General features: G+C 45.8%; 1 long non-coding RNA gene across 4 annotated transcripts; it reads right to left on the reverse strand.

Annotated features, from left to right (window-relative positions):
• Positions 1-1020: 1020 nt before the first annotated feature.
• On the reverse strand, positions 1021-26268 carry LOC123617760 (uncharacterized). 4 transcript variants are annotated; one of them, XR_012502420.1, is made up of 5 exons: positions 25779-26264; positions 22519-22599; positions 14406-15345; positions 7285-7472; positions 1021-6833 (listed from the first exon to the last, which is right to left on the reverse strand). It is a non-coding gene; the product is annotated as an uncharacterized LOC123617760 (long non-coding RNA). The 4 variants fall into 4 exon arrangements; XR_012502419.1 differs by having other exon boundaries at positions 1021-7472; positions 25779-26261; XR_012502421.1 differs by lacking the exons at positions 1021-6833; positions 7285-7472 and adding an exon at positions 7480-13267 and having other exon boundaries at positions 25779-26261.
• Between the last annotated feature and the right edge of the window lie 263 nt (positions 26269-26531).

The raw sequence follows: 26531 nt of genomic DNA on the forward strand, positions 1-26531 counted from the left end.
TTCTCACTGTGTAATTTCTGAAATCCTCGGTGGGATAAGATACTGCACCCTTGAAACACCAGGATGCTCTACACAAGGGATGTTCTGAAAACAAGAGACCTCAGAAATTTAATAGAAGATAAATTATTTTTAATTTAGCTTTTTATTTCGACATAAAAGGGGATTTCCTAGCAGTTGTAAGAATTAATACAGAGAAGTCTCTTGTATGCTTTACCGATGGTAACGTTTTGCAAAACCACAATGTAACATCACAATCAGAATGGGACTTTGATAGAATCCACTGACCTAGAAGATAAAAAATTTAGCAGAAGAATTGGAAGATAGTGATGAAGAAATCACCTAAAAAGTAGAACAAAAAGACCAAGAATTGGAAAATAGGAGAGGAAAAAAAATAAGAAAATTATAGGGCAGATCCTTGGGGTTCAATATTTGAACAAGAGGAGGTCCAAAAAGAGGGAACAGAGTAAAGTGAAGGAGGAAATTCATAATGAAGTAATTGAATATCTCAGACTCGAGGACGTGTGTTTCTTGATTGGAAGGGCTCACTGAGCTCCTGGCACAGTGGGTGACAGTGGAGTTGCCCCGAGTGCATCTTCCTGAAATTTCACACCTTTGGGATCAAGGAGAAGAGCTAACAAGCTTTCAGAGAGAGAGAGAGACAGAAGTTTCATCCACATCATCAAGTATCAAGATGCTCCTCGATTTCTCAACAGCAACCCAGGAAGTTAGAAGACAACAGAGCCGTGCCTTCGAAATTCCAAGAGAAAATTATTTCCAGCCTAAAATTCTATCTCCAGCCAAACTCCAGAAGAGAAGAATGAATTTTCAGACAGTCAAGGTCTCAAAAACTTTACTCCCACGTACTCTTTCCCCAGAAGCCCCTGGAGGATACGCTAGCAAAAAGAAGGGAGGAAAAAAAAAAACCCCAGAAAAGAAGACAGAGCTCCAACACAGGAAAAGATGGGATCCCTGTGGCGACAGTGGGGAGGGTCACTCTGCCCCAGCCCAATGAGGGGTCAGTCCAGATGGGAGGTCCCAAGGCGGTGAGGGTGATTTCCATCAGAGATGTCGGCCAAATGCGAATAGTGCACTTTGGGAAGAGTTGGAGGTGGAATGAATCAGGCATACAGAGAAAACTAAGGAGACGGAGAAGGCAGTCATAACATGAGTATCAATGGTACCAAATTACGGCAGCGTTGGGATGATGTGGGGCTGCGGGGTGGGAGTTTTCGAGGTGTGGGCGATGATGGTATAAGAGAGGCAAACCTTATTTTCTCTGGGAAGTCAATAGATTAAAGCCGAAAAATTAAGAAGTAGCAGTATGCTCACGTGATTTAGAAATGAGGGTAACTACCTTGTGAATCAGCTCAGATTTTGAATTTGTAGTTTCTGGGGGATGGGAAATAAAAGGGGGTGGGGCTTGGGGATATTGCTGTTTGGTTTGGTCTGGTTTTAAATATTTCTTGTTAAGACTATCTCCTGCAAATCTACATCCATGGTTCACGGGCTGCATCACCTGGGGCTCCTCAGAAACCCCAGGACCTGGGCCACACCTCCCATCGATTTTTACTCAGCAGCTCTGGAGTGCAGTCCAGGCTTCAGGATTTTAAAACATTTTCCCAGATGAGTCTAAATTTCAGCCGTGTTTGAGAACCGCTGAGAAAAAGTGTATGTGTAACTTTGATAGAAATTGAAACTAACTTTAAAAGAGATTAATATATAAATAAAGCACGTAGGATCGTTCTGGGCCCTCTGCCCTTCAATATATGAATACTCCCAATGGGAGTTGGGGGAAGTTCCAGAAAAGGGTGGCCTGAGATGCTCAAGGCAGATGTCACTCGAAACTTCCAGACTTTGATTCTTACCAGCCAAAAAAAAAAAAAACCTCACTCGTCCTCAACCTGAAATTCCTTTAACAGAGGAGAGCCTTTCCTGGGGGGTGATGGCTAAAACAGAATACCTGGGAGATGCCAGAGGATTAACTTTACATGGAGGTGTGAATGGCATGCATCTGATCCTCCCTTGGAAGGGTCAAAGGGCAGAGGTCATGAGAGTAATGAGAGCCTGAGATGGAGATGAAGGGGAGGAGGAGCCTTGAGGTGGGGGAGGTGAGACCAGGGAGGCGAAACAAAGAAGCCAACCTTCAACTCCTTTTTATCTAATTCCAGATGAATAAATAGCCTCTCCCTCTGCTCTCTCGAGAAATCCTCCAAGAAGTCAATTTGAGTCTGCACGTTAATTGATGGCCTTGGCTGGTGGCTTTCAGAAGGGAGAGTCTCGGTTCCCTATTCTCTTTTTTGGTCCCTGGGTCAAGCAGAGCTGTGTTCCACCCCCTGAAGGAGGGTGGCTGCCTGTGGCTTTGGGTCACTTGAGAAGAATGGCGTGATTATGCCCGCAGTCATCACCATCTCCCCGGACACATCTACAGGTGTGCCCTTTCTTACTGTGCCTCCCACAGGTTTCCTTTTCCCTCCGCTGTTGGCCTCTCCTGGATATAGGAGCCTGCCTGTTATTCACCACGCGGTGTATTGTTACCCGCTTTGATTTGCTGCTGTTTGAACCAGATGCTGTCTGTCTTGTAGCATTTAATCCCTTGAAAGGTTGAAGGATGCAATTTCTGTGAGTGATGGCTCTTTATAAGACGGCAGAGTCATATTGTACTTCATGCTTATCTCGAGCAGATTTCCCTGTCTCCTCTCCCACCCCAACTAAGAGATTAATGAATTGAGAAGTACGTTTTGGTGGCTTTAAACAGACTGCCTCCTGGGAAATGCCAGCACATTCCTGTGATTGCTAGGGGTCTAGAGGGTTCCGTCGCTGGCCTCTCCTTTCTGCATGGAGGCACCTCAGCTCCATCCTGCATCATAAATCGAGGGGAGCATGAGCCCTCGGTAGAGAGTAATGACCCTCTTCCTGGTGGCATTTCAAATATCTGGAAAGGAACAGACACAGTTTGGAGAGTTTGCTTTTAAAATAAATGTCCTTTATGTGGAATCTAAAAAAAGGAGACAAATGAACTTATTTACAAAACAGAAACAGACTCATAGAAAACAAACTTGTGGTTGCCAGTGGGGTAAAGGGGGTGGAGGGATAAATTGGGAGTTTGGGATTTGCAGATAATAATTCCTATATATAAAATAGATTAACAGTGGGGTCCTAGCATATAGCACAGGGAACTATATTCAACACCTTGTAATAGCCTATAATGAAAAAGAATATGGAAAGGAATGTATATGTATATAACTGAATCAGTGTGCTGTCCACCAGAAATTAACACATTGCAAACCGACTATACTTCAATAAAAAAAATAAAGTAAATATCCATATGTTGAGTCATTTGTATATATATATTTTTAATTTTTTAGTATTACTTTAATTAAGACTTTTTTTCTTAAAGTATAGCTTTTTTTTTTTTTTAATTGAAGTATAGTCAGTTACAATGTGTCAGTTTCTGGTGTACAGCACAATGTCCCAGTCATACGTATACATACATTTCATATTCTTGAGGTATAGTTGATTTACAATGTTGTGTTAGTTTCTGGTATACAGCATAGTGACTCAGTCATACATACATATATTCTTTTTCATATTCTTTTTCATTATAGGTTATTACAAGCTATTGAATCTAGTTCCCTTTGCTATATAATAGGACTGTACATAGTCATTTGTATCTGCTAATCTCAAACTCCTAATTTACTGAATCATTTCCCCCCAATTGACTTTTATTCAAAATTTTAGATATACTGTGGATGGAATTGACGTAATAAATAAAATCACCCTGCAAATTATTCAACTAGCATTTTTAAAGCCTTGTAGAAAAGAAAACAAGGAGGAAAAAAATCCCACTCAGATGAATGAATCAGAGATGCTGAGCATAGAAGTGGAATCTTCAGATCAACAGGACACAGTGGCCTTTACTGATTCTTATAGATGCTACAGTTAAAAGTTACGTTACATCCTCTGAAATCTCAGACATTACGCTCTGCAGACATGAGGTCGCTCTAGTTACCAACATTAGAGAAAAACATATCTTATACAAATAAGCCTAATAGGAAAGAAGCACTTCAAACTGTGCCTGGCACCTAGGAAACACAATAAACATTTTTACTCATGTGTTATTTTAGCACAGGACCACCATGGAAAAACAGCCACAGCCCTCTGCCAGGAAAGCGTGGGATCGAGGCTCCACCCTCAGTTCCCACTTATTGGGGCCCAGACCCCATCCAGGCTCTGAGGAGCCCGGCTCCTGGAACTGATTAGGGAGAGAAGACACAGCCCCGAAAGAAGCAACATTCCTGGGGGTTATTGGGGAAGGCTGGGATGTTTTCGAAAGGAAGGAACCTTCCTTCCATCTCAGTCCTGAAAAATGACTAGGTGTTCACCAGATGGGCCCAGAGAGGGGAGGACTTTCCAGGCAAAGGGAGCAGAACCTGCCTAAGCACGAAGGTGTGAAAATAGCTGGGAAACTGCGGTGGGTGGGAAGGGTATGTTTCAGGAAGGAGGATGAAACTGGAAGGCAAGCTGCAGATACTGGAGAGTGGTTAAGTGCTCCTTGAAGGAGGCTCACCTTCACTCAGTGGGGCCGTAGCAGGCTTCTCAGCTGAGCTTGTGTTTGCATGCGCATCTGGTGTGTGTGCACTGTGTTCTGTGTTAAATCACCATAGACACTAAGCCTTCCGAGGGATTAAGGGACAGTTCAGAAAAGGACTAGAGGTTAGGTGAGCAGGTTGAGTATTAGAATCATGCTCAAGAGGAGCCCAGTAATCTAGGGACTAGGCAGATAGCAGAGATAAAGAAGGAAGATGTTAAGGAAAGGAAAAATCCTCCAGGAAGAGCAGGATCAGATGTGATAGGACTGGAACCTTGAAAACAGCCTAAAGCTGCATCCTCGGTGGAGGAGTCAGAGAGCTTTGACAATGTGGGTCAAAGTGCGGTTGGTCCCACAGATCGCCCCCGGGGACTGGGGGAGGAGAACCAGCCTTGTGAAAATGTAGACTCCTGGGCCCTGAGGCTGTCGTGTACAGCTCACTCTACGGAGGATTCTTGGGCATCCTAACGTCTGAGGACCAGTCCCCGGGCAGAGGAGAGCGCCCCCAGAGCAACTGGAAGAGCTGGGTTCCAGCCACTGCACATTCCTTGCTGGCTGTGTGGCCAGGAGCTAATTGCTTGACCCCTCTGAGCTTCACATTTTAAAAAGGAGCCATAGGAACCTGCTGCACCTGCCTCACCCCTCAGTGGAGCGAGAAGCTCCAAGCCAGACGAGAGCTCAGTCATATTATGAGAATGCTGTGATGACTTCAAACGTTCCATCACAGGAGAAGAGTCCCTGGGGTCTTGGAGAAGGTCTGTGTGCTTGATTTGGGTGGTGGTTAAGTGGAGAGTATTTCTATCAACATATTTGTGCATTTGATTGTATGTAAATTATACCTCAATTTAAAAAAACAAACAAACAAACAAACAAGAACAAGAAGAAGATGCAGCATCCGAGTGGGGAGCGGTGGCCCTTTTTGCATCTGCGGTGGCAGCCGGCTGGCCCACGGCCAGGAGCCTCCCGGCAGAGCCACAGCGGAGGCCCACGGAGTCCTGGGCTGCAGCTCCCTTCTTCCCAGTCACTCAGAACCTGATGTCTCTGTGCATTTGGGGGACAGTGTTTGGCTTTTAGAGACCAACAGGGTGACCTAAGCTCAAGGGGCCGGAGACTCAGAATCAGGGCTGAAGTCAGGATGGGAAACGCGGCCCCAGGGGACCTAAGAATTCCGCAGCCATTCTTCACCAACCAGGTATCAGTCTGTGGACGTGGGCCTTCTGACAGGGGTTTTTCTGCAGGGAAGTTTCTGAAAATGGACATGTGTCCTAGGCCGGGTCCCCAGGGCTGCTGGTGTCACGGTGCTTTGCACTTGACCGCGAACGTCATTTCCCCGCGGCTCCCGGAACAGCGCGCTGTTCTTTGCGGGGGTTCCGTCCGCGTGGCTGCCCCGCCGCGGCTCATGTCCTTAGATACCCACAAGAAAAACACATCTCTCTCAGCCACATGACCTCCCCTGGTGGAACAGAACACAGTTACCTAAGAGTTTACAGGAGAAACATTACAAACCACCTCCCTGAGGGGGTGTCGGAGCTGTAGTCACTGGTCCAGGCAGGAAGCTTGGACTCTGAGCACGCCCCCTCCCTGCAGAGAACCTGGGGGCAGACTCCAGGCCCACGCTGTCTCCGGAGGCCAGAACCCTGCGGAGGGATTGAGAAAGAGATGGGGGAAACCCAGCTCCCTCCAGGAGACGGGAATTCAGGAAGAGGGCCCACTGCTGTTTCTCCCGGGAGCCGCTGCAGGGGTGATTTTCAGATTCCGCTTTACAGCTGCTATAATTAAGACAATAACTCGAAAGCCTTAGATAGGCAGCCAACATGAAAAGTCCAGGACCTTAGCCATCCAAATGTTCGCAGTACCTTCCCATGTGTTCTCAAAGAGGCGACTTCTCCAATAAAGCAATAGGAGAGATACTTGGATGTGAATGAAGAGTGGATGGGGGGAGTGGGTGATGGAGACAGTTAGACAGTGGCAGAGGGCCAGCTGGAGGCCCCATCAGAAGCATCCCATTCAGCATGCCAGCCCTCTGAGCCTCCCATCAGACACAGCAAAAGCTCTCCTTTAAGTCAGTTCAGAAACACTGACTCCCTCTCTGTCCCCCTGGGACCTCTAGGGGCGTCTAGGGGCTTCTTCTGGGTCACCAGGGGCTGCCACCTTTCTCTGACCGGTCAGAGGGCTTAGCTCTTCTTTTATTACCGGAATGTGAATCCCATAATCACTTTGCTCCTGCTGTTGAGTTGGCTGACCCCTGTGAAATGATGGTTTTCATCAGAGAAATACTGTGAGCTGCAATGGTATTCGGAAGGATGTGATTCCAAACCGAGGGGGAAAATAAATGGTTCAGAGACAGTTTACTGATCTAAAACCATCCACGCCTTCTGGGAACAATGAACAAGTTCCTGGTTCCCCACCCAGAGAATGGCCTGCAGTACAGGCAGCAGGCATGTCCCCTGGTAATTCATGTGACTCGTCCCCCGTTCCTCCCCGGACAGCCTCCACCCGCTCCAGTTCTGGACCTCAACGAGTACGTCCAGCTTCTTCACTTAAGTGCCCACACAGATACACAAACACACACGCACACACACTCATGCCTCACACCCCTGGCAGCGATCTGTGGTGGCACTAACCATCATTAAGTGTCAGCAACTGGATTTGACAAAGATGAACTCCCAACTGACAGTGACGCCTGGAAATGTTACCTGCTACGTCTTCCTGCAATATTTTCAATCCACCTGATTGTGGTAATTATGGACAAACGTGTCTTCCTGCAGTCTCCTGCTTTCTTTCCTGGGTCGGTAACACAGCCTAAGGGCTGGTTTTAAGACCTTTGGGATAGGACGGATGCCAGAAGTACCCAGTTTTTCCATTTGTCCAAGGAGTTGGCAGCCTGCAAAACATGTCTAAAGTTATCCCTCCTTCCAAGTCCTCTCTACACAATCAACCTCTCCAATATAATTCCAAACCCTTTCTTGATTCCTGCTTTTAATAAAGTACATTTACAGAGGATATGAATTCCAGATTTGATTTCAGACTCTGGGGATGTATATTCCTCTTCTGGAACTTGTATATCCGGTCCTGGGATGAAAAAAAAAAAAAAAAAAGGAAAGAGAGAAAGAGAAAGAGAGGAGGGGAGAGTGCATAGCATAACAAGCATTCCTTGTATTTCTTCTGTCTTTTGCCCACTGAGCATGGAGGAGAGAGACAGGCTGATACACAGCATCTGGTTAAAGTCAGGTAAGTAACACTCTGGGGGAAAAGCGTGAAGTCAGTTGCCAACCTCCTTCTCTTTCTAATGTGTTTTTGCAGATGGATAAAAACTGCAGCCAATATAGATGTTTCCATTTCAGGCGATACTTGGGAGCAAAGAGAGAAGCAGAAACACTTTGTTCAATCACTGTCTTACCAGCTCCAAGCCATTCTGAACATTTGGCATCATGAATGGAATGAAGAATCACACCATCCACCACCCCCACCCCGCCTCCCAGGTGCAAATATGCCAAAGAAACATCTTCAGCTGTAGGATTCCCTTGAATGAAAACTAGGAGATATGAGGGGGGCCCAGACAAGAAACTGAAGGTGTGCTTCCAAACATAAACGTCTGTCACCATTGTTGCCCTGGGCCGTGTACGTCTCCTGCTGGGTCACGGGAGAGGCTCACAGCCCTGTAGGAGGAGCGTGGAGCTGGGATCGGGGCGTCTCACTCCTGGCGTGGATTTGCACCCAGCGCCTTTTGACCGTGGATGAGACATTTCATCACTGGACCTTGGTTCCTGCACGTGTAAGATGGAGACGGGAATGTCTGCTTCACCTGGTCCCATGGTCCACATGAGCCTTTTCCTGCACAGGAAGGAGGTCATGCTAAGGAGCAAGGTCACCGAAGCACCCACCCTCCTCTTGAAGTAGAACATGAAAGACTTGAAAATGCTCTGGGCTTTTCGGTGAGCCCCCTCCCACTGTGAGGTGGGAAACTAGATTTACTCCTGCCCTCTAATCTCAGTCCCATCCCAAGCTCTGGAGCAGTTTCCTTTGGATAATCCAGTCTTTGCCTGGGTGTGTGAGGGGGGCTTACTGTATTCTCACGGCTGGAGCGGGGCAGGCTTGAGTCCACATGGTGTTTTCTGCTGCAGGGTGGCCACTCTGGGCTGCTCCCTGGGCTATTGGCTTGTCCCATGGCCTTGGCAGCAGGCCAGTGCATGCGGCTGAAGACTGTGGGTCCGGTAGCCAGTGGTTCATCTTCCTCTCCTGGCTGAGTTGGAGCCCAGCCTCCCTTTCCCCTAGTTTGGCTGCCCCCAGCTCGCCCTCGATGCTGGAGGCCCCTGGCTCTGGCTGTGAGGTCAGGGCCCAGGCAGTTGATTTTGCAACCCCTGCCCACAGCACCATCTTGCCCCCACTTGGGTCATTCCTCTCTGGTGTGTTCTTGAGCCAGATTCCAGCCAGCATCTGTGCCTCGCCCCCTGCCAGGAGCAGACGGGAGATTCTGAGTTCTTTCCACACCACACAGGAACTGAGGGTAGCTTGGGAATGCTAAAATTCTAGCCCTTCCACTGTCTAACCACGCTGTCCGGCTGAGTTTGCTCGGATGTGGCTGCTCCCACTGGTGTGGGGAGCCTGTGTCCCACGCAGTCTTAAACAAGGGCAAGGCCTTGTGTTGATTTTAATTTATCTAACACACCTCCCCCTCTGGGCTGCCCAGAGCCAGAAAAATCAAGATCAATGTCTCTCCAGCCTCCATCTCCCTCTTCTTGTTCATGGTCCTTTAGGACCAGAAATGGGCAGGCTTCCTGCCCCTATAACTCATCATTCTCCTCCTGTCCTGGTACACTAGCCTTGTGGCCTAGCTGCCATAAACAGAAATGGTCCTTGTGGCCCCCAGAAGTGGTCCCGTGATCGGAGCCCTACCATCAGGCTTGGCTCTTGTTACGCTAAGTGGGAGCTAAATAAATTGAGAAAATCCTATTTCTCTCTCAACAAAGCCTAGTTTCTACAGCTATGATGACGACGAAATTCCCATTTTGGGTGGTGAGAACCTGAATATTAACTTTTTTTTTTTCATTCATGCTCTGGAACTCTAAAGGCAGACCTATGTCTCCGAGGAAAGGGAAACGTGAAGCGGTGGTTAAATCAATGAAATGTAAACGCGAGAAGTTAATTAATAGTCTTCCAAAAATGTTATCCCTGTCTCAACCAGATAACCTTCAGACGCCCTCCAACTCAAAAGGATCTAACTCCTAAGAGGGTGTGTGAAAATGCAGTTCGGAAAATATGACGCACTTTTCGAATGTATACGTAGATGCTAACTTTATTATTCCTGCTATTATATTTCCAAAGGGCTAGTCTCTCAGAAATCTTCCTAGGGCATCTTGAACTTTGATGAATGGCTATTTAACAGGCTGGTGCTGAACAAGGATGCAGCGTGAGCATCCAACAACTCCTCTTCTGGTAAAAACTGTTCCCTGAATTATCCTAAAACATCTACTCTCCATTCGCTCATGTATTACTTTGGAGATCATAAATGAGATTCCAGTTGCTGTGGTCTTTCACTTGGATAACTCACTTTACCCCACGCCCCTACCCAGCACCCCTCCATTCTCATTCCTCCTTGGGGAACAGCCACTGTGACCTGGGAAAGGAATCAGAGAAGACGGGTTCCTCAGCGGCTCGAGCCGGTAGGCAAGCAGACAGCTCTACTACAGAACATGAACTTGTCATTTCCTGACCTTCAGATGAATCTGAGGTTGGCATCAAGTATTGGAGAAGTAACCCTCATAGAGCAAGGCCACTGGACTGCTCATCAGAGCTACTAAACCAACCTGTGCTCGTTTGCCTTCTGGTCTGATGCCAAGCCCCTCCACCGAGTGAAATCAGTCAACCAAACAAGCACCACCCCTGGGTTCAGTACTCCGTGAAGATGGTGCAAAAGATAGCAGAGCATCCCTGACCTGGGAAGCTTACAGTCCACCGGAGGAGATCAAGTCAATAGTGAGTTAATTAGAAAACAAAATTGAACGCTGAACTCTGTGGCGCCTTCTGTAGGAACAATAGGAATCTGAGAAGGAGGAATAGTCTTAGGAGATTTTATAGAAGAAGGGAAGGGTGTCTAGATTGCGATAAGCCTGAGAGAAGAGAAATAGCATGACCGGGAAAATAATGAGGAAGGCATGAGATGAGGAGAGGGACATGTGGGCGTGTGCTGGGGACTGTGAGAAGACTCACCTGAAAGGGGGGAAGGAAATGACAATAGATTGGTAGGAAAATGGCCAGACAGTGGAGGTTCTAGACAGTGGAGGCTCCAGACAGTGGAGGCTCCAGACAGTGGAGGCTCCAGACAGTGGAGGCTCTAGACAACGGAAGATCTAAAACAGGACTTGTGATAGACAAAGGGGTGTCACGTGCAGGTGCACAGCATGCAACGTGATGAGGACAGCTGTGCTTTGGGGATGCTTGGGGACAAGACTGACTGTCTCATGGGGCGTGTCTGAAGCTGGACTAGTTATTGGACTTGACTGTGGTAGTGGCAGTAGGAGAAAAGAGTTTGAAAAAACACAACTGAGAAATAGGGATTCCTGATCATTGTCCGGCTCTGGGACACAAGGGAGAAGGAACTTGTTGGGTTTTAGCATCAGACACAGGAGCAGCGGTGGTGAAACTGAGAAGAAAAACTGATTGGAGGGGAGGCTATCATGGGTGGGAGAGTAGCAGGGGATGAACCCTCTCTCCCAGCAGAGAGATTGGTTTCTTTTGGTTATTTGGTTTATTTCTATTGGTTATGGTTCCAGCTTGGCCTCCTAGCTGGAACGATCAACATGGACCCAAACGATGCCACACATTTTGGCCACGTGGATGGTTCTGTCTAATAGCAATGGGACCTGGGGTTTTTCAGTCACTTCTAGAAGTTACAAACCTGCCTATTTCAGCAGACGGATGTGAGGCTGGGAGGCCCTGGGGTCAAAGCTGACTGTTCTCAAGTCCCTGCTCCACTACTTACCAGCTGTGTGGTTTGCTCAGTTCCTCGTCTGTAGCCGTAGGGATAATCGCGCCCACCTCATGAGAAAGCTCGCATTGAGCACTTGAGATGTAACATAGTGACTTATCTTAGTAATGGCTCAACAAACGTTAGCTGTTTCATTTCCATCATATAAAATAAGAAGAACTTAAACAATTTATAAATTTCAAAGCTTTCAAGAGAGGGAAAGATTTTTTTTTTTTGGTAGAGACAATGGGTTGGATTAGAAAAAGTACTGGACCTGGATTCTCTGTTCTAATCCTACGTCCAACACCAAGTAGTTCTGTTCCTCAAGGTGAGCCTCGAAGAAATCTCAGTCTATTCACTTAATATAAATAATAAAGCGTGTCCTGCCTATTACATGGTTCTGAAAATAGAAGAGATGATTCAATGTGACGCTATTTGATGCGAACTATAAATGCTTTACAAAGGAAACGTATTAATTTGTTATCTTCATTAGGATGTTAAAGAACCATCTTTCATTTTTGTGTGATGATCAGAATGAACACTCAATTCATTGGAAATGCTTTCACCATGTCTCAAAATAGCATTCCATGAAAATCTTATTTCCCTAGGTTCCAGGGTTTAATTGCCTCCGAGGATGTTTGGTGGCCCCGTGAAGAGAGAAGTCTTGGGTTACTTGACATTGGCCTGGGCTTTGGGAATGGGTGGCTGTAACTCTGAATGGCATCACTGTTGAGCTTTACACGTTTATTATTTATTTTGGTTAGAGCAACCAGCAAGGATGGGGATGGGATCCCTGTGGGTGTGGTGGGCCAGGGGAGGAGTAGCCTGGTCAGTGGTTAAACTGGGAATTTCCAGTGCTCATCAGTCCTTTTAGGAAAGGCCCAAGCCCTCCTCTTTCCCGGTGACTGTCCATCCTCAATGAATCTCCCGGAAAGCACCCGCCCCCAGCTCTCCCCTGCCCAAGCAATGCTGAGTCTTTAGTATGGACGGTTCATAGAAAAACAAAGCTTTGAGAGGCAGGACAGAAACAAATCCTGACTTGACCTCAAACTGCTCCTGCGGCCCAGGGTGCATGTTCCCTCTCCGCACGTCAGTCTCAGCGCTCGGGGCTGGCAAGGTGGGAGCCGGGCTCACGGCGCCCTTCAATCAGGGGACGGCGCTTGAGGCAGCGAGGAGGAGGCGGGAAGCGCTCATTATGTGAGCTTGTTAGAGTCTGCTCCTCTCGTCTCTTTGTTTTCCTTCACGGAACTTAGTTTTATGATGGCCTTGGACCAGAATGAAGCAAAGATTCTGAGTCAACATCACCTTCATCCGGCGTTTTAGAAAGAGATCCTTTGCAACCCAGCCTCCTCTCTCCTCTCGCTCCGTTGTTGATTTGTGCAGTTTTCATTTTTCTGGAGAGGACAGTCATTTGCTTAGAAGCTCACTGGAGGTGATGAGAATTCTAACTGCTGCTTGCTAATAGCCGCCTGACGTTTGCTAGTCAGTTTCTATATTCGATCCAGTTGGTGTAGCCATTGTGATATGCCTCGGCCATGGGACCAATCTGAAGTCAGGGCTGTTTTCCACCCACAAGGCGCAACTCACAGCTCCATAAACCAAGGCCCTTCCTTGACCTCCTTCCCCATGACCTATGGCAACAAGCATAGATGAGCCTGGCTCAGGCCTCGGGCTCTACTTCTCTGGCTCCCAGGAATCCTCATATCAGCCACCTTTGGGAATAAAAACACTCTTAGAGCACCTGAAAAATAAAAACTAACTCTGGTACATTTCAGAATGTGGGGCTTTTTCTTTCCCTCCACAGAGTATCGAGGTGAGATTTGGAAATCCTAATTAAAGTGCTTTTGTGCTGTTATTGCAGATTAAAAGATAGGGAACCACTAACTAGGTTCTTGCCACTGGTTTTCAGCTGACACTGTTCGCTCTCTCCAAATCCTTTATTTAATCAGGGGGTCAGGGGAGGCAGGTTCAGAAATCTGCCTTCTATTCTAAAAGCACAGGCATTTTCTTTTTAAGCGTATTACATTCAAAACAAAAGCATATTTGCATTTGGAATTTATCGCTGTTCAAATGGATTCACCACATTCACAGCCGACGTCTTTATTGTCATCCGCAGGCACCTGGGAAAGAAGCAGTGGTTTTCACTCTCCGGGGAGAATGGATTTAGACAGAAGCAGCAGAGTGACCGAAGTGCCTTGTAACGTGATCCCATCGCTCTTGCATCAGGAGGTTTTCGGTAAGGGAAACTTTACATTTTTGACTCTGAAAATAATTACCTTGTAAAAATTAAGAACTCTAAGAGACTTTGGCGTTAAGGCTCTGCTAGGCAGCAAAGTAGCAAAAGCCAGTTTGGTCCTGGTGAGCCCTTTCACCTCAGTGTGGCCAGACTCCTGGCTCTGCACTCCCAGGGGATCAAAGTCAAGCTGATGCAGGAGTACCAGCTCTGGCTCTGCACTCCCAGGGGATTGGGAGGGGCCGAGTTCTGCAAAGTCAAGCTGATGCAGGAGTACCAGCTCTTGGCAGGCCCAGCCCAGGGACTCGCCCACCACCCTGCCTTCCTTCTTCCACTTCTAATAAGAAGGCAGTCCGGCACCATGAGGACTTTGGTCACGTGCATCCTTCCGCTGCTGTCAGCTGAGCACCACCTCGTTCCAGGCTGGCCGAGCAGAATGTGGATGGTGACACTGACTTTCAGACGCTACCAACCGTGTCACCGGTGATGACGAGAGGAAAGCTTCTCTGCATTCTCTTTCCAGGTTCCCCTCTGTCCAGGTGGCTGAAATGTTCCTGGCTTTTGATAGGGCAGTTGGGCCATTTCAGGTGTGGAAATGGAAAGAGCGGCGCAGTTACCTTTCACAGTGGTCGTTTGCCGTTCACGGTGCATTTCCAGGAGCCTCAGGTGGGCGCCGCCTGCGTGGGTCTTAACTGCCACTTGGATCATCGGCCCTCAGGGGTCCATGCAGAGAAAACCAATACAGACCAGTAAGTAAAATCTCATCGTGGTCAAACATCCTGTGCATCTCAAGTGACCTAGGAATCTTATTCGCTTTCTGGGGCCCTAAAAACACACCACCAACTGACACAGCTTCTGAACCAAAGAGGCCCTGATGCGCAGTCTATTGGGAATGCGCCCTGTCTCCGGGCTTGGGCTGCTCTGCTGGGCTGGCCTGGGCCTGGGCTGGCGTGTCTGGGGTGAGCATCTCCAGAGACTGGAAGCTCTGCCCTCCTCCAGCCATCCCAGCGTCCACAGCAGGGTCCCCGGCCCCTTGAACTTGATCATTTGGGCTGCTACTCCTCCCTGAAACTGCTCCTCTCTCGCCTTTCACCGCAGACAGCCTCGGCCAGCTCCCAGCGGCTGGTCCCACAGGTGACCTGCAAACCGCTTTCTGTGTTCGCGATGTTTAGGGGATGGTTGGATTCGTTAGGACAGGCTAGGTTGTGCTGTGATAACAGATTCGCCCCAGACCCCAATGCTGAGCACACATAAAAATTTATTTCCTGAGCATGCTACATGTCCGGTGCAAGTTAAGGGTCGGGGGTATAGGTGCTGGGAAAATTCCACTCCATCGCGTCACTCAAGGATCCAGGCTGATGGAGGCTCTCACCGTCTGTAGCTGCAATATGTAGAACATGTGACTCCTTTGGTCTCCTCGGCAGGGAAGAGAGAGACTGGACATCTCACCTGCTCTTCAGTGCTGTGGAGTGACAGGTGTCACTCAACCTCACATCCCATTGGACTAAACCAGTCTCACCGCCTCGCCAAACCCCAGAGGGCCAGGTAGCCTGGTCTCTAGAAGGAGAGGAGACCCAGACAGTGTGAGCACTGGAGATATCTGCCACATGACCCGTGCTTTTGTTTCAAGCAGGACTTATTTATTTACTTAATATACCTAATAAACACCCAGTGCCCCAGGGAAGGCCTCATCAGAGCAGCAACAAGTTTCGTGAATCCCAATAAGCTTGGTTCTGTAGCCTCCCGCCGGGACGTGAAGGGTTCAGAGCTTCTTTTTTTTTTTTTTTTTTTATTCCTCCCACAGAAGAAGTCAAAAACCAAAAATGTTTTGAGGAGCACAGTCTTTGATAGCCAAGCTATACAGCAGCGGCAAGGAAACCCTGAAGACTAGGGGGGGCCCTGCGTCGTAAGAGCCTCCAGCTAATTAACCCCATGGCCATTTGCGGTCCCATCCACCCGCAGGCATGCAGATTCAGCCTCAGTCTGCGCTCAGAACTCATCCTTAGCCGGGCAGGCTGCGGCCGTTCTGAGATGCCAGAGTTTAACTTACTGGAACAGAAACCACATCAAACAGCCTGTCACGTGACAGCGCCAAGGCCCTCAAAGCCCACATCAGAACGCTCTGGCTAGTGTAGAAGTCCTGAGATGTAATGTGTATTCTTCACTGTGAATTAAGAACATGTGGGCCCATCCTAAGCAGCGCCTACCCCGAAAGTTTCTAATTAGGAGTTGAGACCCTGGAGCGTTAGTGGCCAGAATTGACCTGGCTGTGAGATGGAGACCATGTGGACTGGGTCTAACTTCTGAGAACTTAAATCACCTGCACACAGTAGGTGCTCAAAAAGGGTTTTCTTCACGATGATATTATGTTGTGTGACCTATGATGGCCGGGATAAAACTCGGTGGAATTCCCTCTGCTGGCTCTTTGGAGGATACAGACACAGAGCCATGTCTTGCCTTAACTTCCTCACAGTAAGTACAAAAAGCTGATCGTCTTCAGGATCTGAGAACCATCAGCAAACGTTGGTTACTGACCACAATGACAATGGGTACCATTTATCGCGTGCCTACTCAGTTCAAAGGCACTGTTTGAAGAACTTTACACAGATCAGTTTATTTAATCCTCATAACTACCTGTGAGGTTCAGTTATTATCTTTCTTATACGAATGAGCAAACTGAGGCTTTAAAAGTTCAAGGAACTCATCTGGAATCACAAATTGAAGACATCATGGAGCTGGGTTCTAACATAGGTCTGTCTGATTATAAAGCTCGTGTGTGTTTCCAAACAACTTCCTTTAAACAACACAACTAAAAGAAAAATGTAAAAATACAAAAATGAAGAGGGAATGAAATAAGTATCATTTGTAATCCACTCTCCAGAGGTATTAACTGTCATGATTTGGAGCGTGTATATCTTGGACTTCCATTCTGGAGTTACAAGTGACTTGAAATTCCGTGGGCTGTTCTTGTTCTTGGCCTGAATCTGCCTTCAGTGTATGTCAACATCACCCCAATTTTCCCCCAAAGAATACACTCCCAACACCAAAAAGTATTTCTTTAGGTAATATAGACATTTCAACAATGTTAATTCTTCCAGTCCGTGAGCACGGAATATCTTTCCATTTATTTGTGTCATCATCAATTTCTTTCAACAGGGTCTTACCGTTCTCAGTGTACAAGTTTTTCACCTCCTTGGTTAAATTTCTTCCTAGGTGTTTCATTCTTTCTGTTGCAATTGTAAGTGGGATTGTTTTCTTAATTTCTCTTTCTGCTAGCTCGTTGTGAGTGTATACAAACACAACAGATTTTTTGCATGTTAATTTTGTTTCCTGCAACTTTTATTTATTTGTTTATTATTTTGAGTGGGGTTTTTTTTGGTGAATTCTTTGGGACTTTCTATATATAAAATCATGTCATCTGCAAATGGTGACAGTTTTACTTCTTTCTTTCCAGTTTTGATGGCTTTTCTTTCTTTTTCTTGCCTAATTTCTCAGGCCAGGGCTTCTCATACTGTGTTGAAGAGGAGTGGCAAGAGTGGGCATCTTTGTCTTGTTCCTGTTCTTAGAGGGGTAACTTCCAACTTTGCACCATTGAGTATGATGTTAGCTGTGGGTTTGTCATAAATGGCCTTTACTATGTTGAGGTACATTCCTTCTATTCCCATTTTATTGAGAGTTTTGTTATCAATGGGTATTGAATCTTGTCAAATACTTTTTCTGCTGTATTGAGATGATCTAATGGTTTTTATCCTTAATTTTATTAGTGTGGTTTATCCTGTCAATTGATTTGTAGATGTTGAACCATCCTTGGCTCCCTGGACGAAATCTTCCTTGATCACAATATGTGACCTTTTTCATGTATTACTGTATTCAGTTTGCTAATATTTTGTTGAGAATTTCTGCATCTATGGTCATTGGAGATACTGGCCTATAATTTTCTCTTTTTGTGTGTGTTGTCTTTGTCTGACTTTGGCATCAGAGTGATGTTGGCCTCATAATATGAATTAGGAAGCAGTCCCCCTCTTCAATTTTTTGGGAAAAGTTTTTGAAGGATAGATATTAAATCTTCTTTGAATGTTTGGTAGGATTTACCTATAAAGCCACCTGATCCTGGACTTTAGTTTTTCACAGGAGTTTTTTTGTTTTGTTTTGTTGTGGGATTTTTTTTTTTTTGGAAGGGGGAGGTGGTAATTAGGTTTATTATTTTTTTTTAGAGGAAGCCCTAGGGATTGAACCCAGGACCTCATACATGCCAAGCACACACTCGACCTCTTAAGCTATACCCTCCCCCAACAGGAGCTTTTTGATTACTGTTTCAATTTCTGTACTAAAATGCACAGAGGGACTGAATAGACTTTTTCCCAAGGAAGACATACAGATGGCCAACAGGCACATGAAAAGATGTTCAACATCACTAACCATCAAGATAATGCAAATCAAAATCACAATGAGATATGACCTCACACTTGTTAGATCGGCTGTTATCAAAAAGACAGAAAATAAAAAGAACTGACAAGGATGTGGAAAAAAGGGAACCCTCATACACTGTTGGTGGAATGTAAATTGGTGCAGCCACTATGGAATACAGTATGGAGATTCCTCCCCAAAATTAAGAATAGAACTACCATATGATCCAGCTAGCCTACTTCTGGGTATTTATCCAAAGAATATGAAAACACTAATTCAGAAAGATACATGCACCCCTATGTTCACTGCAGCATTGTTTACAATGGCCAAGACATGGAAACAACCTAAGTGCCCATCAGTGGATAAATGAATAAAAAAGATGTGATACACACACATATGCATATACATGCAATGGAATATTACTCAGCCATTAAAAAAGATGAAATCTTGCCACTCACAGCAACATGAATGGACCTGAGGATATTATCCTAAGTGAAATAAGTCAGAGAGAGAAAGGCAAATACTGTATGATTTTACTCATATGTGGAACAGAAAAAAATGAATACAAACAAACAAAAAACCCCAAAATGAATGAATAAGCCAAACCAACAAAAACAAACACATAAATATAGATGACAGAATACTGGTTACCAAAGGGGACAAGGTTAGGCAGAGGGCAAAATGGGTAAACGGAGTCAACTAAATGGTGACAGACAGAAACTAAATTTATGATGGTGAGCACACTGTAGTGTATACAGAAGTCAAAATATAATGTTGTACACATGAAACAAATATTACTGTGTATCAGTGTTACCTCAATAAAAATAAATTTTAAAAAAGAGTTGCCCAATAATGTAGATTTTGCTGAAGATTTTGTGGCATCCTGGTGGAGATTCCCTGCTGCCCATACAGGAAGATTATCTCCCACCCACACTTTTAAACAAGTCATCCTCTCTGCTTTTGCCTCATTCCAACATTTCTTCCTTTTCCCCTGGGGAAAAAAAAAAACCTTCTTATTATTTCCCTTTTTCTAATTCGCACCCTCACCCATCACCCTGCTCAGGAAAACAATAGATTTTTCTCAGGATCTTCTCTTAGTGCCAGAATTTAGGATCATAAATGATGGAAAATTTACTCTTGTCTCTCTCACATGCATTTTCTTACAAAAATGGGTTTATTCTGTTCAGTAAGCCATTTTATCTTCCTCAAGAGTATATTATGTTATATAGCAGAAATCTTAAAGTTCTGTTTGTGATTGTTTTACTTGATGGACTGAGAAAGGAAAAGCAGGTGTCCTCCTGTGCACTGGGGAATTTCTGGTAGAACACAGTTACCACAATAGCCTTTTGGGTCATAAAGTCATTCTGAGTATATTTAGGTTAATATTCAATATATTTTGGTTTACATTCAATATATTTTGGTTTAAAGTATACTATTGTAGAAGAGAAATTTTTTTACAGGTCACCAACACCTAACCAGGTAAATGCTTTATTTCTACTTCTAGTCAAAGTCTTTTGTTAAGCAAGAGAAAGCAGTAGTGCCGATGAGAGTTAGATTATGTTTTTCCCTCCACTATCCTGCGTATATTCTTCTGACTATGCTTTTGGAGTAAATAAGCCCTTAAGAGAAAAGCCTGAGCATCATTTCTCAGATGATACTGACAAAACAGCTTTGGGCAGGTGCACCAGTGGGAGCAGATCAACTTCTGATGGCCACGAATTTCTTATGTAAGAGAGCTGAGCCTGGGGGTGGAGCAGCTGGTACATTTTCTGTTTATATAAATGAGGGTTTTTCAGACATTTGTGGCTGCATACCATGTATGGGATCAAAGATGGCCACGAATGCTTTGACAGACCGCTGTGCCTCCACGCCTTGAACTTTGCGTGGACTCTTAGACCACTTTGCCCAGTAGAATATGATGGAAATGACACAATGGTATTTTCTTGCTCCAGGCCTTAAAAGGCTGACAATTTCTGCTTCCTGTCTCTTGGAACATTCCCTCTTGGAATCCAGCCTCCATTTCATGAGGAAGCCCCAGGAGCCCAATCGGGAAGCCATATGGCAAAGAGCGAACACATCCCCCTTCCCCTGTAGGGAACAGCCAACGGCCCTGGCTGAGCTCCCAGCTTGCCAATCAAGTGAGTAATTCATCTTGGAAATGGATTTTCTAGATGGAGTTGAGCTGCTCCAACTCGTACTATTTGGGCGAAAGATAAATTTCTCAGGTGAGGTCTTCACAAGTTTCTGATCCACAAGCTTGTGAACAAAATTAAATGGTGTTTTAAGCCACTGAGTTTCTGATTTATTTGTTACACAGCCACAGGTAACCAGAACACATCTTTATCATCAAAAACATTTTAGCAATCTTGGTAAACTTAGTTCTTACGTACCAGCCAGTTATACTGTGTGCATTATAAAACATATCAGAAATAGAAAATAAAAAGAGATTAACTATAAGGAGAAATTCTAAAATTCTCTTCTTACAGAAAGATTGTTTTGAGCAAATATGCATTTTGGCCACCACTGTTCTAGAGTAGATAATGTTTGAGACTCAGTTGTCAATAAATAACCCCCCAATACTAGTCAAGTATCTTGAGACATGGAGAGTGTATAGTTACCACATGGTCCAAGAGGGGTTAATTAACCATATGTTTACGGAGAGCCGAATTTGACCCAAGCAATAATGCCCAAATTGGGAGATGAGAAGGGCAGATTTTTGCCACTTCCATATTTCTCCCTTTTAAATTTCTACAACCAATAAATAGGTTTTTTGTTTGTTTGATTTTTAAAACACAGGGTTGATAGTAAACAATTTATTTGAATCTTGCTGTGGCCTAGGGAGAATTTATATACGCTGCTCCAAAGCCATTCCACAATATGTATTATTCCAGGTCACTAAATAAAAGTTCCCATCATTATTTTCGTAAATACATGATATTCCAATAGGTGGAATTATTATTATTCTTGACCCACAGCTTACCATTGGATATTCATAGTGGTTTTCCAATTTTTAGTAATCATGACAATCATTCTTATAACTAAATATTTGCAGGCTTTCCTTTTTTTTTTTTTGAGACTGTTGTATCCTTGATACTTGTGTTTGTTTTCTGTTGCTATGTAACAAAGTATCACAAACTTAATTGCTTAAAAAGAGCATCAATTTATTAGCTCGCAGGTCTGTAAGTCATGGTCCATGCAGGCTCTGCTGTGTGTTCTTCAGGGTATCACAGGCATGCGTTCCTTTTTATTTAATTATTTCCCTCTGATGTACCCAGACTGTTGGTTATGGGCAAGCACTGGTTGGGAATAAACACTGTAAAATTTCTCTCCAGAAAGCTTGCACCAATTTATAATTTCTCCAGCACCAGTGTCTGTTTCTCAGCACCCTCAACAATACTTGGTACTATAATTAAAAAAATAATTGTGTCAGCTTAGTATAAAGACTGTGCTATACTTATACATATGACTTGTATTTCATGTATTAAATCTTCCCTTTGATTTTTTTGGCTTATTGCCTACTTTTCCCATTTATTTTTTATAAGCTGCTTCAGAATTTTTTTGTCTGTGGGAAGGGATAAAGCACACTATAAATAAACAATTTTAAAGAGGTAATTTCCTAATTCTGGGAAAGACAGAAACGGCAGTTTTATTAGTCAATAACTCCTTTCATTTGCAAGTGTCATAAACACAACTCCAATTGGCTTAAGCCAAAAAGGAATTTATTGGCTCACTGAAGAGTTTCAGGCACAGCTGGATGAATGGTTTAAATAATAACATCAGGACTCTCTCCATCTCTCAGTTCTGGTTCCCTCTGCTTGTCTTCATTCCTAGTCAGACTCTTGCTTCAGGCCAGCAGGGATGGGAAGAAAGATTGCATCTTTCCCAAACACTTTAACAAAAGGCACAGAGAAGGCTGTGATTGGCCAGCTTCAGTCACGTGCTCATACCTGAGCCAATCATAGTGGCCAGGATGACCGAATACTCTGGTCAGGCTTTAGCTCCACATCTTCAGTTAGGGGCATGGTGGGTTCCAGCACAGCCAAACGGAATGAATACTACAGGATTAGGGGTGGGGTAACTCCCAAAGGAAGGGGACGCTAGACAGAAAGAAGGCACATGTCCTTTTGAGCAGATTTGGTAGGGTTTGACCAACTCAAAGTTCTCTCTGGGTCTTAATGAAAGGCAGTTTGATACAATAGGAATAGGATTTAGGATTCTGGAAATCTGGGATTCGTCCTGCCTTTTCACCACTTCCTGGGGGAGGTCTCTGAGCTTCAGCTTTCTCATTCATCAAAGGGAAAGACTGACCCCCACCTTACCTACCTCAAATGATTCTGGTCAGACTCAGATGAGATCGCGAACGTGAAAGTGCTCGCTGACAATGAAGTATCGTGCAAACACACCCTGCATACAAAGAAAACAAAAACTAGGAAATTCTGTGTGTTCCCAAGTGCAGTTTTGCACGAGCACCCCCTTGGAAATCAAATGAAAAAAATCAGTGCCTTGTGGCTCTAAGGCACATACCCTCCCTTAACACTGACTCTGTCTAAAACAGTTTATTCTAATTGTGCCAGAAGTCATGTTGAACTGTTGTCCTCAGGAAGCAGGAGAGGGTAGTGGCCATAATCAGTGTTGAAAGTTGGAAATAGTACTGACATCACACCATACTGGTGTCTTTCTAGGAAAAGTTGCATCCTGTCTGTCTTTGCTTTCTAGCTGATTAACAAGCCTGTGACCTTCCCTAGCACGGGAATGACCCACAGTCCAATGTGGAGCAGCAGGAAGCACCGAAGTGCATCTGGGCAGCCATGGAATCGCGATTGTGCTGAATCCCAGTTCAGGGCAGGGTCGGAGAAAGATACCAGGCATGGGGGCTCTCCGAGAAGCTGAGGAGTTCTGGCTGGGAAATTTGTTTGGAAATAGGCACATGCAGGCAGGGAATTAGGCATGGGGCTGGTTTTTCACCCGGTTACCCAGGGAAATCTGCACTAATTGTTCTTGGCCACCAGTGAAGACGAGTTCATGCTGCGTGCTGTACAGAAAAGCAAGATTTTCACAGATATTCCTGCTCACACCTGCCAGGATGTGGAAGGAGACGAGAGGCACAGCCAAAGGAAGTCACCACCAGCCTCAACCCAGAACGGTCACGTGCACCAGATCTCAACATGCAGCCCCCTCTCTTCACCCCCCCCTCGCCCCACCCCGCGCCCACCAGGTTACTGCCTAAAATTCTCACAATTCAGACAACTCTTTTAGAGGTATTATTATCTCCAAAAAACCTTGTTAAAATACAAATGTGGGGAGAAGGTAGGGTGGTTGAGGAAGAAGGCTAACAAATCCGTTAAATCATTATCCTCCAAGCACTGGGATCTGTGAGGGGCACAGAGGGGAAGAGGGGGTCAGAGTGAGGACATAGATACTTGAAGGGGATGAAGGGTCTGGAAGATAAGGTCTGCCTGTCTCTGAGGCTGGTCTCTATGGGTTAAAAATGGCTAAAAATGCAACACCAGACAATCACATCTCTACACACTGGATCACGCCTGACCTCATCTCTTGATTTAAATACAGAGGAGAAGACAACAGGTTTCGTCTGTCATTCCAACTGCAGATTTTGCTAAATGATTGGTTATAGTTTAGTGCCCTGCTGGATCCTCCTGAGAGTTGAGATCCCCTGGCTGGAACTGGTTTTCAGTACAAATCTGTAAAAAACAAAATCTAAGTCTCATTGATTTCCAGATGGTACCCGTTATCAGGACGACTGCTGCTTCAGGACCACTTTCGAGCCCATCTTCTCCTAAACAAAATGAAATTCTGGCCCCCAGGGCAGCCTTCCCTCCATTTTGTGTTTCTTTGATGCCTCATGGCTGCTTCTTTGGCTCTTTCTTAGCCATTCTTCTTTTGACTCCGACTAGTGACTAGAACTGTATTTGCCAACTGTCAGGTCACCGCTGTCATTGGCGCTGGCCCCTTCCCCCCCCCCCATTTAGGGAAGCTGTATTACCTCATGACATATGGCCCCGTGCACATTTTGAAAGCAAAGAACTGGAAAGTTTCTCTTTTGGCAACGTTTCCCCCAGTTGCCCTGGCAATTTCCACATGCAACACTTTCCATTCTCATTGAGTGCAGAGTTGAGAGAGTTGGAAATAGAAGACCTCTCAGGTTTTCGGGGTTGGCAAAAAAAAAAAAAAAAAAAAAGCCATCTCCAACAGATGCCAAGACAACTGGTCAGTTCGAACACTTTGGTCTGAAGCAGTAGTCAATGCAGAGGAATTTGGGACCTCATTTCTCATGCTCTGGGTCGCCTTAAGAGTAGATTTTTTTCCTCCCAGGTTGACATTTAGTCCAGTTAATAAACTCAGCAATGAAACAGTCAAATTTTGTAATGGCAGGGCAACTGAAAAGAAATCACTGGGAGAGAGACACGAATGATCACAGAGAAGGGTGACTCTAACCAGGGCTACGGAGTGGAACCCGGGCACCAGGACCCGATGGCAGTCACAGATGGCCCTCTAAAGGGCATGCGGCCACGGGAGTGCCAGGCTCACTCTGGAATCAATTTGGATCCAGTTTGGAAGTGCTGGGAGCTCTGGTCAAGCCAAGAGAGGCCAGGCTGCAAAGTTAACAGCCTTCCCTTCAACTGTGAAGGCCAGGACGGCATGTAGCAACCAGGAAGACACAGGGGAGCTCCCTGGACCTCTGAGGCTCTCCTCGTGTGAGCCACACGCAGCTCGTTCTCTGCACCCCAGAGGCTATCTTGGGGTGAGAAGGAGGAGGAGGAATATTTTAAATCTATGAGACACTGAACTTTACCCAAAGGGACTGTTTAAGTTACTGAAGCTTTAAATGGGGTTGGAGAAGTGGTTATTTTTTCACTTTCTAACCAGTGAGTGAAGACCAGCAGAGTCACAGACAAAATAAATGAATTGCATCTTCTCTGCACCACCCTGCTGGAGCGTGGATAAACTTTGCCGTCCTGCTACAGGAAAGTAGGGCCTGGCCCCTCTGCTCCTCAGCCTGCTGGGTTCCTTTACCTCCACCTGCAATGGACCCGTCTGGGCTTTTGACTCTGCCCAGGTGCTCCTGGTTGATGACAAGCTGTGATGTCCCTGCAGGCTGGGACTCTTGGGTTCCTCTCTCCCTGGCTCGTGTTTGCGGCAGGCTGCTCACACGTTGGGCATTTGGTTACTTCCTCTCTGCAGGTTCTCTTCCCAAATCTCGTCCCTAGAGGAGTTGTCCTTTGTCCCCTTCCACAGTTCCCAGGGGCATGGCCAGACCCAAGGCTCAGACTGAATGAGATGCAGAAAGAAATCCTTAAAAGGGCCTCAAAGCTACATGCCATCTGGCAAAACGCAGGCTCCTGAGGACATCTTGTAGAGAAACAGTATCTCTAGTTAGGTTAGATAGAGTTAGGAAAAAAAAGAAAAATGGCCTATTATGTTTCTAATGCTTCCCTGGTAGACATCCCGCTCCCTAAGCTCATCCCCACTCTCCCTCTCCCCATGTACTTTTCTGCCTTTTTGTTTGCACATCTTGTTCCTAAGGGCTCATAATGAATACAAGTAAAAACAACAGTGACACTTACTGAGGGCGTCTTATGTGCCAGGCTCTGGGTGAAGTGCTTATCATTTAAAGCCACATCTGTCCTCTGCGGTTGAAGAAATACTCGGGATTGAAAAATAAGCAGCGGAAACTGTGGCGGGGGGATGTGGAGAGGCGGCCGGAAGCTGCTGGGTTGGAATACGGACAAGACACAGACTCAGAAACTCACGCTGGACTCTCCTCATTGCTAGCTGATTTCCAGACTTTCCTGTTCCTGTTGCTGCCAAAATCCTCCACACTGTGGCCGGAGCTCCATGCCTCCATCTCCTCTTCCCTTTAACGCGGCCTCCCGCCCCCGCAATTCTGTTGAAACGTCTCAACCAGGCCTTCGTGACTCTCTTCTGGCCAAACCCCATGGTTTTTCCCTTAGTTTTTGTCCTTTCTGACCTCCCGGCGATATCTGACTTTGTTAATTACCCGCCTCCAGGACACAGCTCCCCAGCTTCCTCTCTCCTGCCTGCTTGTTGGTTGAGTCCTCTGAGCATCCCCTGCGCCTGGGGATTCTGCGGGGCTCCTCCGCGTTACCCATCCCCTCTCTGCCGGTTTCAGCTGGTGGATCTCTGTAGATCTCCAGTTTACCTCTCCAGCCCAGACTCTGCCGCATGCTCTCACATGCTCTGTGGGTGGATATCCCACACCCTTGAGGTCCCCAAATAAATGTATCTTCTTTTCCCCTCTAATTTCCCCTCCAGATACGCCCATTTCCAAAGCGTGTCTAAGGCAAAAGCAACCCCAA

Source organism: Camelus bactrianus, chromosome 26 (assembly GCF_048773025.1).
Source record: "Camelus bactrianus isolate YW-2024 breed Bactrian camel chromosome 26, ASM4877302v1, whole genome shotgun sequence".
Lineage (NCBI taxonomy): Eukaryota > Metazoa > Chordata > Mammalia > Artiodactyla > Camelidae > Camelus > Camelus bactrianus.